Source organism: Mesoplodon bidens (genome assembly GCF_964165515.1).
Source record: "Mesoplodon bidens genome assembly, chromosome: 1".
NCBI classification, from domain to species: domain Eukaryota; kingdom Metazoa; phylum Chordata; class Mammalia; order Artiodactyla; family Ziphiidae; genus Mesoplodon; species Mesoplodon bidens.
In genome coordinates this window covers 227,358,854-227,375,886 of record NC_138176.1, presented here as the reverse complement: position 1 = coordinate 227,375,886, position 17,033 = coordinate 227,358,854, and the positions used below count along the sequence as shown (strand labels likewise).

Below are 17,033 nucleotides of genomic sequence, written 5' to 3'. Positions count from 1 at the left end.
GTGTGTATGTTTATGACAGGCACTTTAGCCTTCCTGAGCAGGAGGTTCTGCAAATCTGGGCGTCTCAGGCTGACATTTAACAGCTGTAACAAATGCAGTCTTCATTGTTGCCCACTATCACATTCTTCACCATCCTGTAGAGAGTATGTGTCAGTAGGGGTGCTGTTAGTATTTTGGATAAGACAGTCCATTGGTGAGATAGTCCCATGCTTTTCTGGTCTCCTCCTCCATTGTGATGTCATTGGTGCTGCAATTGTGTATAATTACTGATTCAAAAAGCAACTTCAACAGTTATTAAGGAGATAGTACTGCTCCCCGTTGAAAACTACTATAGTAAAAACTTTTGGCAGGAATTATATAAGATTATTTCTGATTTTTATTGGCTTTTCTTTATCACATTCTTTTAGCAAGAAGCAGTGGTAGTTTAAGTTATTTAATCTCAGTATCTACCCTAGAACATGTCATTTTGTTTATTATCCCCATGAAAGACTGGGTCAACAGTAATAGTTTCTTCACAGATACATTAATAATTTGGTATGATATAAAAACAAGACTGTATTCTGATTTATTAGCTTTGCTTTTTAGGTGGTTTTACTTTTTTTTTTTTTTTTTTCAAACTGAGGGAAAAAATGGCAAAAATATTGCCACGAATTCTCATATAGCCTTCATTCAGGTTCCCCAAGTGTTAACATCTTACACAGTGACAGTGCAGTTATGAAAATCAGGGAACTAACGTTGATATAATACTGTTATCTAATCTCCAAGCTTTATTCAGATTTCACCAGTTGTCTCACTAATGTCCTTTCTCTGTCCAGGATCTAATGCAGTTGCATTTTAGTTATCATGTCTCTGCTTAGTTTTCTTTAATCTGAAACAATTCCAAAATCTTTGTCTTTCATAACTATTACACTGTGAAGAGTACTAGCCAGTAATTTTGTAGAATGTCCCACAATTTGGATTTATGATTTCCTCCATGATTCAATTAATGTTGAACGTTTTGGTTGAGAATACTATAGAAGTGACATTATTAAGCTTAGCAGGAGGCACATGATACTGATTTATACAATTACCAGTGATGTTAATTTTGTTTATTGGTTAAGGTGATACAGTTGTCCCCCATAGTTGTGTTTTTCCTATGTAATTAATAGGTATTCTGTAAGAAGATACTTTGTGGCCAGATAATTATCTTATTTTTCGTCATACCTCTCTACTTTTTACTTTCATTGGTGATTCACACCTGAAATGATTATTACTAAGGTGTTTGCCAAATGGTGATTTTCTATTTCCATTATTCCTTTTACATTTTGCACTAATTAGAACTGGAGGATTTCTTCATAAGTTACATTGTGCCAAATATGTTATTTCGTGGAAATGTGGTTGCAAATTTTATTTGGTTTTTATTGGGTATTTGATAATAACAGTTTTAAAAACTTTTCTAAGAGCTTCCTTCTAATGCTTATGGCATAGAAATGTTTGTATCCTTCATGTATTTATTTAGTATAGTGGTCTCAATTTTTTTTCCTTAGGAAAAATCTTGACTTTGACTTAAGTTCTTGGTTCGTTTACAAAAGGTTGGGTTGGCCATCTATCCAGAGTACATTTTTAATTAGGCTTTACAATATCTACAAAATATTTCAGGCTTTTCTGCTCATTTAACTTCTGAAACACGTGTTTGCTCTTAATATACAATATACATTAGATCCCTGTCCCAGACTATAACTTTAAATTTGCAGTCTCTAGAAGTCGGAAAAGGAAAATTGTAAAACATTATTTACAAGCCATCAGCTCCTAGATATCTGAGCTTTTGACTAAGGGAGGGATTAGAACCTCATGTTCTTAGACTGTGTTGTTTTGGCACCACAGAATTCATTCATACTGTCCATTAATTTATCTTGATTTTATCTTGAATTTATCTGTAAATTGTCCTTACCAGTGGTTCTCAAAGATGGTCCCCTACCATTAGTAGTGTCAACCTCATGTCAGAACTGGTTAGAAATGTAAACTTCTTAGGATCCACCCAGAGGAAGCAGTCTGTGTTAACAAGCCCTCCAGGTGATCCTGATGCAGGAGAAACATTGCAGTATACATTTCCTATAAATTGTTTTGGATTGTTGGTGGAGGTAGAGAATACAGTGCCAGTTTATCCATCTGCTGTGTTACATTATGTTTTACCTAGCTTGTAGGGGTAGTGAGATATATTGAAGATTAACTCTCTATTCTCTACCCACCCTGGCCCCTGAACCTGGTAACCTCAAATTTACTTTCTGTCTCTATGAATTTGTCCATTCTAGATATTTCACATAAGTGAAGATTCATACAGTATTTTTCCTTTGTGTCTGACTTATTTCACATAACATAATGTTTTCAGGGTCCATCCATGTTGTAGCATATACGTCATAATTTCATTTCTTTTTATAGTTGAATAGTAGTCTATTGTATGTATGTATCATATTTTGATTATCCATTCATTTGTTCATGTATACTTGGGTTATTTTCACCCCTTGGCTATTGTGAATAAGGCTGCAAAGAACCTTGGTGTTAGAGCCCCTTCTTTCAACTCTTGGGTATATACCTAGAAACGGAATTTCAGGTCATAACGGTAATTTTGTGTTTGTCTTTTTGAGAAACTGCCAAACTGTTTCCCACAGTGGCTGCACTGTTATCCATTCCCACCAACAATGTACAGTTTCTCCACATCCTTGCCAGTACTCGCTATTTTTTTCTTTAAAAAATTTATTAAAAATAATTATAGCTATCCTGGTAGGTGTGAAGTGGGGTCTCATTGTGATTTTGATTCTCATTTCCCTAATGACTCATGATGTTAAGCATTTTTTCATATGCTTCTTTGGCCATTTATATGTCTCCTTTGAAGGAATGTCTGTTCAAGTCTTTTGCCCATTTTAAACTTGTCTTTTTGCCTTTTTGTTGCGTTCTAGGAATTCTTTATATGTTCGGGGCATTAAACTCTTATCAGATACATGGCTTACAAAGATTTTCGCCCACGTGGTCTGTTATCTTTTAAGCTCCTTGGTACCTTGACGTATGAACGTTGTACATGTGATGAAGTCCAGTGTATCCATGTGTGTCTTTTGTTGCGTACACACTGCTGTCATAGCTAAGAATCCATGGCCATGATCCTGGCAATCCAAGATCACGTAGGTGTACCCTGTGTTTTTGTGCGACAATTTCTTGGTTTTAGCTTTTACATTTAGATTTTTGATCCATTTGAGCTAATTTTTGCGTATAATGTGAGGCAGGGATCAACTTCATTCTTTTACATGTGGAAGAATTCGTTGAAGAGACCATCCTTTCTCCACTGAATGGACTTGGCACCCTTATTGAAAAATTACTTGGCCATAGCTATATGGTTTAATGTCTGGACTCTCAATTCTGTTCCATTTGTGTATGTTGTCTGTCCTTACGTATTATTTTATTTTGAATATAAATTTCTCATGCCATTTTATTTACTTAAAAAAACTCCTTCAGCACTTTGCTGTTTTAACTTTTTGTTCTTAATAAAGCTAAAATTATGAGTAACTTTAAACATTAAAAATACTACACTTAGTAAATTCTAAAGAAATACATTTAGTATCACGTGATAGGTACTCTCCTGAGCTTCTGTGGGAAGCATGAGGATGGGCAAGACTTGTTTCTGTTCTCTAACAATTTGCAATTCAGTTCACTAACTTAAAAAGTACTATACTTTGGCTTTGTCACTCTATTTTTTCTGTGAGTTCAACCTTGTGATGTCTTTCGTTCAGGACATGAGATGCTTATTCCTGTTGCAGCAAAATTGGAATGTTTAGCTGTTATAGTATTACTTTTTTTTTCTTTTTTGCTGTTGTTTGTTTACCTAATTTTATTGCTAATTTTATTAGTAATAAGCACCTAATTTTATTACTCTCCTTAACTTTTTGTAATTTACTTCCGTTATATTCTTCAACTAGTTTCACAGAGAACGGTTCTCCCCTGTTTTAGTTTTATAAAAGACTGAGCTGTTATAACATTGAAGTTTGCCTCTTTCTATATTTTTTTACCTATCCATTTGCAAACAACTGAATTTTAGGCAAATTTATCGTCTGATACTGAGACTTGTTCACTGTGTGTTGTGCATATAGTGGGTTGGGCTATTGTAATGTGAACTTCCAGGGTGAATTTTTTTTTTTTTTTTGCTGTACGTGGGCCTCTCACTGTTGTGGCCTCTCCTGTTGCGGAGCACAGGCTCTGGACGCGCAGGCTCAGCGGCCATGGCTCACGGGCCTAGCCTCTCCGCGGCATGTGGGATCTTCCCGGACCGGGGCACGAACCTGCGTCCCCTGCATCGGCAGGCGGACTGTCAACCACTGCGCCACCAGGGAAGCCCCAGGGTGAATTTTTAGTAGTTGATAGTCATGTTCTAAAGAATATGCTCTTCTTGCAAGAACATAATTGCATTCATTTTTAGTTAATCTTGCCTAGAATAGCACTGTGTAATAGAAATATAATTTGAGCCACATAAGTAATTTAAAATTTTCTAGTAGCCTCATTTTAAAAAGTTAAAAAAAAGATTAGATTTATTTTAATATATTTTAGTTAATCTGACATATCCAAAATATTATCATTCTAACATATAAACAATATAAAAATATTGAGATATTTTATATTTCTTTTTTGGACCAATTCTTTGAAACCTGGTAGATGTTTTATATCTCAATTTGATCACCAAATTTTCATCAGAAATACTTCATCTTTCTCACTTTATAAAAATTTATGGTTGAAAAAGTAGATTCACATACCTAAGTTGTTCCAAATAAACTTATGCTTTTCAATATCTGAATTAAGTGCCAAAAAATAAATTTCTCTTGTATTTGCATCCAAATTGATAAAACTGTTTCATATGTTTTTAATAGACTTCATTAGACTTTGAAGCAAAAGCTTAACAGTTTCAAAACTGTGCTACTCAAATTAAGCAAATTCACTGACTCGTGTCAACTCAGTATTATTAACCTCAGATTCCTTAAGGATATTGCATACATTGAAAAGCAACACGAAATTCAGTCAGTATCATAGTGTTCAACTATTTCTTGTCATTTTCTCAGCCAGTTTTCATAAAACTGTCCATTGTAATTAAAATACTGTGTATATGGATTCATGTTAGGGAAAAGTGTATTAATCAATCTTTATTATTGATCTGTATTGTGAAAGCTTTCAATTTCAACCAAAAATTTCCATACCTTGTAGCTAGGTCATAAATAAGCTTGTTCTTTCTTTGATACTTCAAATTAAACTTGTTTACATGTAGTGAGATACCAGTGAAAAAACAAAGAATACTGCCATTTTTGTTGTTGATTATTGAATATTGAAAAGCAATCCTTACTTGAATCAGAGTCAGTACAGTAATACAGTAAATCTTTGTGAAGTTCTTCCACTACTCAACCATTGAGCAAAGAGTACAAGATTATTAAATTATTAAATTATTAAATCTTCTGTTATTTCAATAGTTTTGTAAACTGGCTAGAATTCGTTTTATTTGCATGTACATACTTATCAATTTTAACAAGTTAATCCATTACACTTTTCATAGTTAGTTTTAGAAAGCTGAGCACAGATATTTTCAATGTATATCATACAATGGAACAAAACAATAAGATAAACATCAGTTTCTTCTTCTTTTTTTTTTTTTTTTTGCGGTACTTGGGCCTCTCACTGTTGTGGCCTCTCCCGTTGTGGGGCACAGGCTCCGGACGTGCAGGCTCGGCGGCCATGGCTCATGGGCCCAGCCGCTCCGCAGCATGTGGGATCTTCCCGGACTGGGGCACGAACCCGTGTCCCCTGCATCGGCAAGCGGACTCTCAACCACTGCGCCACCAGGGAAGCCCCAGTTTCTTCTTTTAAAATTCCAATCAGTGTGGATGTTTGAGCTAACATGACTGGAACTGTCTGTTGAGATAGAAACTAATTTTTTAATTTATAGCTGAAATTCTTTGACAGATGTAAAATATGAGAAAAGGTCTGTGCCACAATTTTGATTTTTTAAAGCTACATATCGACATTTCTTCTTAAATTTCAAAGTCCTTTCAAAGAAAATGTGTCTAAAGTTTTAATTTGGCAGTGGCTCTCATATCACATGGCTATCTAAAGCTAAAAGAAAAGTAATTTCTCAAATCTGTTGATTTTTTGATATTGTTAGAAAGGTCTTCCATATGATGGACAATTGTTTGGTGGCTTAAATGAAGACCTTCCACTTTTTGTAAAATAACCTTTTTAGTATTCCTCATAATTTTCTAACAAAATGTCTATAATTGAAATATCTCTATTTCAATGTCTATAATGTCTATAATTGAAATGTCTATAATTGAAATATCTATATTTCAGTGTCTATAATGTCTATAATTGAAATATTTATATATACTATCTTCCCTTCCTCCCTCCTTCCCTCCCTCCCTCCTTTCCTCCCCCCCTTCCCTCCTTCCCTCTCTCTCTCTCTCTCTCTCTTCCTCCCTTCCTTCCTTCCTTTGCCGTTTTATAGCTGGTCAGAGTCATAAGCCCAGATCCCTTAAAAATCTTTTAAAAATGTCTGTGGGACATTTAATTCTTATATCAGGTGACTAACTTTGTTGCTTCTCTTTTTTTTATATACATTTATTTATTTATTTTTGGCTGCATTGGGTCTTTGTTGCTGAGCGTGGGCTTTCTCTAGTTGGTGGTGAGCAGGGGCTACTCTTCGTGCCGGTGTACGGGCTTCTCATTGCGGTGGCTTCTCTTGTTGCAGAGCATGGGTTCTAGGCGCCCGGGCTTCGGTAGTTGTGGCTCGCGGGCTCTAGAGTGCAGACTTAGTAGTAGTGGCACACGGGCTTAGTTGCTCCGTGGCATGTGGGATCTTTACGGACCACGGCCTGAACCCATGTCCCCGGCACTGGCAGGTGGATTCTTAACCACTTCACCACCAGGAAAGTCCCTGTTGCTTCTCTTTTGACTTAGGAAACTTCTTATAAAAATTTATTGCATACTTGCTGAAAATGTCTCTTAATATTGTCCACTTTTTTATTTGAAAAATTTTCTACATAAGAAACAGCTTTTTAATTTTGCTCTACCACAGCTAACTGTGATTATTATTCCTATTAGAATTTGTGGATTATCTTCTTCCAGTCTCACTTTACTGTTCTAGTGACAGTACTAACTTCTGTGTCTCTCCTTGATTGTGCAGGGGTGGAATGCCTTTGTTTTAATTTAAAATTTTTGTTTACCCCCACCACCCTTTTGTCCATTTGTTTTTTTAAAGTTAAAGGGAACAACTTAATTATATTCAAAATATATTAAAATTTAAAAATTAAAGTAAAAATTAAAATGAAAAAGTATCTCCATTTGGTTATCAATTACGATTTCCATAGGCATCACTGCAACTTGTGTTCTTTGCAAAAAAATTTTAAGTAAATGCTTTACACTATCATTACATGGGTATGTAGAAAAAAAGTCATTTCAGTTGAATAGTTAATTGATGCCGCCTAGATCACAACAATACATTTTTCTTTAACAGAAAGACATTTTACATGACTTCAGCTTTTAAATTTAGATAAAATTAATTATAATTAAATAAAAATTTAACTCGATAATGGTAGTCAACATTTCAAGTGTTCACTAGTCACATGCAGCCAATGGCTATTGTATTGGAAATTAAACTTTGATAGTTGGTTATATACTGTATACTTCCAGGTCTGGAAATGAAAACCTTGAGAGTTGGTTATATACTTGCTTAAAATATTTTGGTGACTTGAGACCAAGCATTATAGTCTTTTTTTGATAATGCTAATGTCACAGGAGCAGTACCAAGAGAACTTACGAATCAAGAACCCTGGAAAGTTTCTTAGAACTACAGGAATACCTTGTTTTTGTTTTGCACTTTGCTTTATTGAGCTTCGCAGATACTGTGTTTTTTTTTTTAAAACAAATTGAAGGTTTGTGGCAACCCTGTGTCAATCAAGTCTGTTGGTGCCATTTTTCCAACAGCTTTTGCTCACTTCATGTCTATGTGTCACATTTTGGAAATTCTTGCAATATTTCAAACTTTTTCATTATTATTATATTTGTAATTGTTATCTGTCATCAGTGATCTTTGATGTTACTATTGTCATTGTTTTGGGGCACCACAAACCACACACATGTAAGATGGCAAACTTAATTGATAAACGCAGTGTGTTCTGACTGTTCCATCAGCTGGTCATTCCCCCATCTCTCTCCCTCTTCTCAGGCCTCCCTGTTCCCTGGGACACAACAATATTGAAATCAGGCCAATTAATAACCCTACAATGGCCCCAGTGTTCAAGTGAAAGGAAGAGTTGCATGTCTCTCACTTTAAATTGAAAACTAGAAACAATTAAGCCTAGTAAGGAAGACATGCTGAAGCCAAGATAGGCTGAAAACTAGGCCTCTTGTGCCAGTGAGCCAAGTTGTGAGCAAAGGAAAAGTGCTTGAAGGAAATTAAAAGTGCTCCTCCAGTGAATACACGAATGATAAGAAAGCAAAACAACCTTATTGCTGATATGGAGAAAATTTTGGTGATCTGGGTAGAACATCAGACCAGCCACAATATTCTCTTAAGCCAAAGCCTAATTCAGAGCAAGGCCCTGACTCTCTTCAGTTCCCTGAAGTCTGAGAGAGGTGAGGAAGCCGCAGAAGAAAAGTTTGAAGGTAGCAGAGGTTGGTTCATGAGGTTTAAGGAAAGAAGCTGTCTCCATAAAAGTGCAAGGTGAAGCAGCAGTGCTGATTTAGGAGCTGCAGCAAGTTATCCTCAAGATCTAGCTAAGATAATTAATGCTGGTGACTACACTAAACAACAGATTTTCAGTGTTGATGAAACAGACATATTGGAAGATGCCATCTAGGACGTTCATAGCTAGAGAGGAGAAGTCAATGTCTGGCTTCAGAAAGCTTCAAGAGAGTCAGGCTGACTCTCTTATTAGGGTCTAATGTAGCTGGTGACTTTCAGTTGAAGCAAATACATACTTACTATTCTGAAAATCATCAGGCCCTTAAGAATTCTGTTCAGTCTACTCTCCTGTGCTCTGTAGATGGAACAACAAAACCTAGATGACAGCACATCTGTTTACTACATGGTTTACTGAATATTTTAAATCCACTGTTGAGACCTGCTGCTCAGAAAAAAAGATTCCTTTCAAAATATTATTGCTCATTGACAGTGCACCTGGTCACCCAAGAGCTCTGATAGAAATGTACAACAAGATTAGTGTTTCTGTGCCTGCTAACAACATCCATTCCGCAGCCCATGGATCAAGGAGTAATTACAACTTTCAAGTCTTATTATTTAAGAAATGCATTTTGTAAGGCTAAAGCTGTCATAGATAGTGATTCCTCAGGTGAATCTGGGCAAAGTAAAGTGAAAACCTTCTGGAAATGATTCACAATTCTAAATGCCAGTAAGAACATTTGTGATTCATGGGAAGAGGTCAAAATAGCATTAACAGGAGTTTGAAAGAAGTTGATTCTAACCTTCATGGATGACTTTTTAAAGGGGGTTCAAGCCTTCAGTGGAGGAAGGAACTACAGATTTCTCTTGCTACAGAAATAGCGAGAGAACTAGAATTTGAAGTGGAGCCTGAAGATGTGACTGAATTGCTGCCATCTCATGATAAAACTTGAACGAAGAGTTTGCTCCCTATTGATGAGCAAAGAAAGTGATTTCTTGAGATGGAATCTACTCCTGCTGTGAAGATTGTTGAAATAACAACAAAGGATTTAGAATATTACATAAACTTAGTTGATAAAGCAGCGGTAGGATTTGAGAGGACTGACTCCAGTTTTGAAAGAAGTTCTACTGTGGGTAAAGTGCTATCAAACAGCACCACATGCTACAGAGAAATCATTTGTGAAAGGAAGTCAGTCGATGTGGCAAACTTCACTGCTTTAAGAAATGGCCACAGCCGCTCCAGCCTTCAGCAGCTACCATCCTGATTCAGTCAGCAGCCACCAACACGGAGGCAAGTGCTTCCACCAGCAACAAGATTACAACTCACTGTAGGCTCAGATGATGGTTAGCATTTTTTAGCAATAAAGTATTTTTTAAAAAATTTATTTATGCATTTATTTATTTTTGGCTGCATTGGGTCTTCGTTGCTGTGCACGGGCTTTCTCTAGTTGCGGCAAGCGGGAGCTACTCTTCGTTGTGGTGCGTGGGCTTCTCATTGCGGTGGCTTCTCTTGTTGCAGAGCACAGGCTACGGGCGGGCTTCAGTGGTTGTGGCACGTGGGCTCAGTACTTGTAGCTCGCGGTCTCTAGAGTGCAGGCTCAGTAGTTGTGGCTTGCAGGCTGTAGAGCACAAGGCTCAGTAGTTGTGGCGCACGGGCTTAGTTGATCCACAGCCTGTGGGATCTTCCTGGACCAGGGCTCAAACCTGTGTCCCCTGCACTGGCAGGCGGATTCTTAACCACTGTGTCACCACGGAAGTCCAACAATAAAGTATTTTTTGATTACGGTATGTACATTGTTGTTTTAGACATAAAGCTATCACACTCTTAATAGACTATAGTATAGTGTAAACATGACTTTGTACTGGGAAACCCGTAAATTCGTGAGACTCACTTTATCGTGATATTCGCTTTACTGCGGTGGTCTGGAATCAAGCCTGCAGTATCTCCGAGACATGCCTGTATTTTCATTTTCTTTGTGGCATGCCTCATAGTCATGAAAAATTAAAAACATTTCAAACATTGTTTATGAGTTAAAGGATATTTAGTAATAAAATACTTGGACACACATATTATATATTGAAGTCATGGCCTGCCCGCCTTTTATCCTCCAAGTGTTTTGCAGTAGTACTTGAGAATGGGAACATGTCTATATTCTAAAAACTATTTCATCACTTCGGTGAAAGACCAAGCAACAACATAATTAGGGGAGTTATTTCTTTTAAGTGCTCTCTCACAAAGAATTAAGAACATTTCATCTATAGAGATCTCATCAGGTTCACAACAGATCTTTAAATTACGAAATTTAATTTCAGTTGACATGGATTGTGGAAAGATTGTTAATGGAGCTTAAGTATTTAATATTCTGAGTTTGGGTAAATATGAAAATGTTTTATTAAGTATCCCTCAACTCCTTTGTGGTTCTTAAATTAGGAGGGGCCATATCTCAACTAGTTATAGCACCAACATTTCTTTCTTTCTTTTTTCTTTCTTTCTTTTTCTTTTCTTTCTTTTTTCTTTCTTTCTTTTTCTTTTCTTTCTTTTTCTTTTCTTTCTTTTTTCTTTCTTTCTTTCTTTTTCTTTCTCTTTTGTTCTTTTTTCTTTTTTCTTTTTTTTTTTTTTTTTTTTGCTGTTGTCTTCTGAACAAGCAGTAAGTTCTCCAAAGTTTCTGATTTTCCCAAAATAAAGGAATGGCAATGTTTATTCATTCTCAGTTATGATCTGTGAATACAGGGGGATGTCTAAAGACCTGTTTTAAAAATCAGAGGAGCAAGTCTGTGAATAAAAAGGGAAGTGAAACTTGTCTTAATAGAATTTGTCCACTAGATTGTTTCCAAAATTTGTTCTGTAGAAGTAGTCACTAGCGATGGTCCTTGAAGAATGCTTTCTGTGATTAAGTTTGAAGAAATACTATATACCATAATAATGACCTATTGAAGGTTCACAATGCACAGTGATATATTAAAGACTTTGGGACATCTTACAAGAAAGAAACTTGCTAAAGCTTGTTTATCCTGTGTTTCTTAAACTTCTTGGACAATGGAACTCCTTTTTATTTGTCAAACCTGTCTATCCTATGAGAAATGCTGCCCTCTAGAGGCATAAATTCAATTGCTCTTGAATTTGAGTACCATAATGCTGCCTCATCTTAGTATGTAGAAGTTGTAACAATAAATAGTAAATACATAACAAAATAAAATAGAAAAATCTTATTTTGTCAAATTTTAAGAAAATTTGGGGAGATGGAACAGCAATGTAAAATATATGTTCCTCTTTTTATTGGACATATGCCATATTTATGGCTGCTAATAATCTTTTGAATACATTTTCTTTATTTAGGGAATTATGGACACAAGTCAAATCAAGTCTCCAAACACCATAAAGTCTCTCTTGCTGGCAGAAGTCATCTTTCCCTGTCTTCTTTGAAGACTTGTAACAATCTTGCTTATGAAAGTTACCATTCAAGGGGAAGCCAGTTTCCTCATACTCCTTCCTATAATTCTCATTGTTTCCAGATCTGTAACTGGAGTCAGATTGTAGCATGCTGTACTTTTGGGTAGTCAAAATGAGAAGAAGGGATTATATATCAACTTAAAAAATTTTTTGCTAACATATCAGAAAAAATTTCAGGAGTATGTATAGACATGGGTTCTGATGATGAGAGGGAAACATGCTTTTACATTTGGCTCAGAGTATTGGCATGGTGCAATTACCAGAGATTCTCAATTCATTATTCCAGCTCAAGCAGCTAAGAGAGGTAATTGTTTGTTTCTTTGACTGATCTCAACATTGGCCTATACTAATGAACTTGAATGCCTGTGAACTCATGGTATAATGTAGAGGAAGAAGTCAAAAGATTAAGGGTCAGAGGACTGATGGAGTGGATTTTTCATTGTGCCCATTCACCCACCTCTTCTGTCTCCACTGTTATCCACTAAGAGGTCCAGAAGACACTTTACTCACCAAGGTAATGTGGAATACTTTGAGGACAATAGCAATAATTGCTATTGTCTGTAGGTAGGAGACCTACCTGCATTTAATTTAATTTAATTCCATTGAAATTGTCTTTCTGATTTCAGATGGTGGGAGTCTAGGGTGCCTCTAAATTTCACAGGCAAGGTGGGCATCATTTCCATAAGGTAGCATGACCCGCATGATGATGAGAGATGCAGTGACCTGAATGCTTCTTTTTGGCTGTGGCTAAATGATCATGGGATCTGTAGATCTAAAGTAGATGGGCGGACCATTAAGGTCCTACTAGATCTGTATAACCAAAAATTTTAGGTTTCACAAGGGAAGGTCTGAAGAGTGAGTTGTAGTTCTTCACACGGTTCCTAGACCCAGGTCAGGTCTCTAGAACCTATTAAGTTTTCCTTCTCTGTGTGTTTATGCATTAAAAAATATTTTCATTTGTTTTTCCATTCCCCCCTCCTTTGCAGTTTTGTCCATAGGTTATAGAAGAAACCAGGAGGGTGGGGGACACGACCCAGAGATTCTGATATTGGAGCTGTGCGCAATAACTGATGAGACTGGTTCTCATCGCCCTTTGAGGAACAGAGAGTTTTGTTTGTACAAGGCTTGGTTATAATCTGTCAGGCTTGAGAATCTTGTTTGGCACTTGAAGTTTGGAATAAATGTGCATGTTGTTCAATAGCCAAGATTTGGTCTGTATTTGGTCTAATTTCAAATAACCTCCCACTGTTGGATAAATTGGTATGTTAGGAGTCCTACAGAAGGCAGAACTCAATTTCCTAACATCCCTTGCAGCTAGGACATGGGCACATGACCTAGATTCTGTTGATCAGATGCATCTGTGGAATACATGAATTCAGAAGACAGAATTGTAGGGTAGCAGCTCGTGCTTGGATTGCTTCTTAACGTGGATGTTGGGTCCTGAGACGTTGAGCTTTTAGTGGGGCAGATGTTCTGGTGAGCCTTACAGTCTGAGGCTCTACTTTCATGGCACCAAGGGCTCAAAGAGTGGGAATAATTGGTGAGGATACTTAGGTATTTTTCTGGCTGTTATTCCCCCAAGCTGATTCTTTGCCTCTTTGCAGGGAATTCTGTGCATCATCTAATGTGTTTTAATGAATTCCTTTTCTGGTGAAACTACGGGAAGTAGGTTCTGTTGTTTGTAGGTAGAAACCCTGATTGATCTACTGATTGTAAAGACTTTGTTTATTGTCAAAGTATTTTATTTTTCTAACTAAGATCCAAAAATTACCAAGCACTTGCACTCTATTTTTCCTCCCTGGAGGTCTACCATTTTTTTTCTCCCTAGAATGCCAATTTTTGTACCTTTTGAATTGCTTCCTGTCCTTCACTACTCAGCATGAGTTCCACTGCTGTGGTGGAACCTTTCTTTTACATCGTAGGAGCTGATGGACTCTTTTCTTCCTCTGAATTCCAGTAGCACTTGTTTAGGTGTTAGTGCTGGTTTTTTTCTTTCTGTACGCATCTTAGTTCTCACACTAAGGGATAAGCTTCCTGAGAACTGGTAGTATACCTCTTTCTGTCCCTTGCATTATCTAGCAGAATGCCTAGCACCTGTTGGATTCAAGGTCCAGCACGGTCACTTTTATAACATGTGGTGATTAGAGTTGCTTGAGAATCACAGTGATGCCAGGCCAAGTGAGCTGAGATAATAAACTGATTAGACTCTATCTTGGTCCTAGTGAGACAAAATTGTCTGGCCACGAGGCCCAATTTCGTCTTCCTCAGGAGGTCTGAGACTTGTCTCTCATCCCTGTTTTCATCACTAGGTGGCCATATCTTTTAAATTACCATCTTCAAAATGTTTTATAAGTTTTTGCCTTGACAGAAGCCTTCTATGTATCTCTCTCTTACTTTCTAGTTACTTGCATTGTACCCTCTGGAATTGCTGTTCATAATCAATGAGCTTACTGTTTTCAATCTCTTAAAATGAAATAATTCAAACATACAAAAACGTACAGGAAGTAATATAACAAACACTTTTGTGCCTCGCCTCAAGATCAAGCACATGTTAACTTTTTTCCTTATTTGCTTTTTCTCTTCTTTTAAAATTCTCCCCTCATCCTTTCTTCCCTCCTTCAGAGGTACCCATTATCCTGAAGTTCTGGTGCACCATTCCCCTGTTCTTTCACATGTAAATTTAGTTCATTCTTTTTAACTGCTGTTTGGTATTCCATGTTGAGTGAAACTCAGTTTTATACTGAGAGGTAACTAGGTTCTCCCTTTTGGCAAATAGTATTGTAATGAATAGACTTGTACATAGATACCTAGTCACTGTGTAAATTTATCTAGGCTAGACACCCAGCAGTAGAATTGCTGGATCACAGGGTATAGGTGCCGCTTTATCTTACCAGGTAAAGCCAAGTCCAGTCCAAAGTGGAGGTACTACTTTGTAGGCACCAGCATGTTTTCCCACATCTTAATGACATTTTATTTTATCTAGCTCCTAATTTTTCCCTCTCTGAAAGATAAGAAATGGAATTTCAGTTTTCATTTCATTACTTTGATTTTCAGTAGAGTAGAACGTCTTTGCATTTTGGTCTCCTAGTCTGTGAATCTTTTCTCAGTGTCCTTTGCAATTTTTGTTTTTGTTTTTTCTTTCCTCTTAGGCGTTGGCTTTTACTGATTTATGGCAATTCTTTTTATAATCTGGATATTAATGTTTTTGGTAGTCTGCGTTGCAAGTATCTTTCTAGTCTGTGGGTTGTTTTTAACTTTGTTTAAAAGTATTTGATTTGTCTACTTTCATGTCACTATCGTACTGTGTTAATTACAGCTGTTTTGATATGTCTTGATGTCTCATAAGGTGTCTTCTCTCTCTTAATGAATTTTAGGTCAGTTTGTCAAATGTCACCCCACCTCAGAGAAAATTCAAAAAAACCAAACCCCAAACCCTGTTTGGGATTGTGATTGGAACTTCTTTGAATTTACTGGTTTACAGTCGGGATAATGGTCATCTTATTGGATGACTGTGGTATACATCTCTATTTGCGTATTCTCTAACATTTTTCAATACAGTTGTATTGTTTTCATGAAAGTCTTCTATTAGACTTATTCTTGGGTTTTTTTTTGATTTTTGTTATTGTGAATGATACATTTTAATAAAAATACGTTTTGTAAATGGTGGTTACATACTAGTAACCACCAGTAACCAATTAATATGGGAAACATATTGCTATTTGTATATTGGTTTTGTATTCAGCAACCTTGCTGAACTCTTAATTCTAATGATAGATTCTCTTGGGTGCCCTATGTAGTTAACCATATAATCAGGGAATAATGATGTTTTTGTTGCTCTCTAGGCTTAAGCCTCTTTATTTTACTTGTCTTATTGAGCTGTTCAGGACCCCTTACTAAAATTGCAGCCCTCCCTGGGTCTTGGCTCTATATGAGTGTTAATGTACAGGAGAGGAAGGGAGATCTGAGTTCTGAAGTCTCTCACCAAGGGCCAAAATTCTCATCTACAATCCCTGCATATGAATTAAAGGCCAAATATATACGTTCAGACTAGTAACCCATCCTAGGGCAGAAGCACTGTCAATTTGTAATCTCGTTAGTTTTTCCTGTATTACGGGCACTTAAGGATGTTTCTTTCATGGTAGCTAAAGGATTTATTTAAACGAATGATTTTGATTTCTCCTTTCTGGATGAAGTTTCTGTGGGAAGGCTTTTCATGTGATCTGATCTGATATATTGTTGGGACTAAAGGAGAGCCTATGCTTTCTACATCTCTGTAATTGAACTTTCACTCTGGGGATTCTCTGTGGTCTGTACTGCTGGCACCTTGGTGTTTGATGTACTGCAGTATCGTACTGCATAGTGGTTTAAGAGAACAACCTTTGTTACATCTCTTAAAACTTGTCTGAGTTTGTTTCTTCATCTGCTGTTGTAGTAGTAGTATCATTTTTTTCCTTATAGGTTATTGAAGGAATCAAGTAAATTAATACATATAAAGCTTTAAAACAGTGTCAATTATTGTTCTTAGCCTCCTTTTAGCTGCCACCTACTGCCTTCCTGGTAGATTCTGCTTATTTCTCTAAGACAATGGCTCATTGCTCCTATCTCCTTGTACATTCCAGGTCCTACAGTGATTCTGGATGATTTCAGCATCTGTATGGATGATGCACCAACATTCTGAGTCTCATTTCCCTGACCTCACCAAATCCAGTGACTTTCTCCTCCAGTCTACCCTATTCCTCAATCTCATGGGAATTATTATATTAATAACTGTTACATCTAGTAAATCATTAATAAGCACTTTGTTTCCCTTAGGGTTGTTTCATTAGCTATATAACTGTTGATTAGCCATTATAACCATTCTACCAGTTCATTTATACTTCCAGTCTTTTGGCCTCTCAT

General features: G+C 36.6%; 1 protein-coding gene across 5 annotated transcripts in view; it reads left to right on the top strand.

Moving 5' to 3' along the window:
- Positions 1–17,033, top strand: part of FBXW7 (F-box and WD repeat domain containing 7) — a 208,989-nt gene that overhangs the window by 20,313 nt on the left and 171,643 nt on the right. The window lies entirely within an intron of this gene.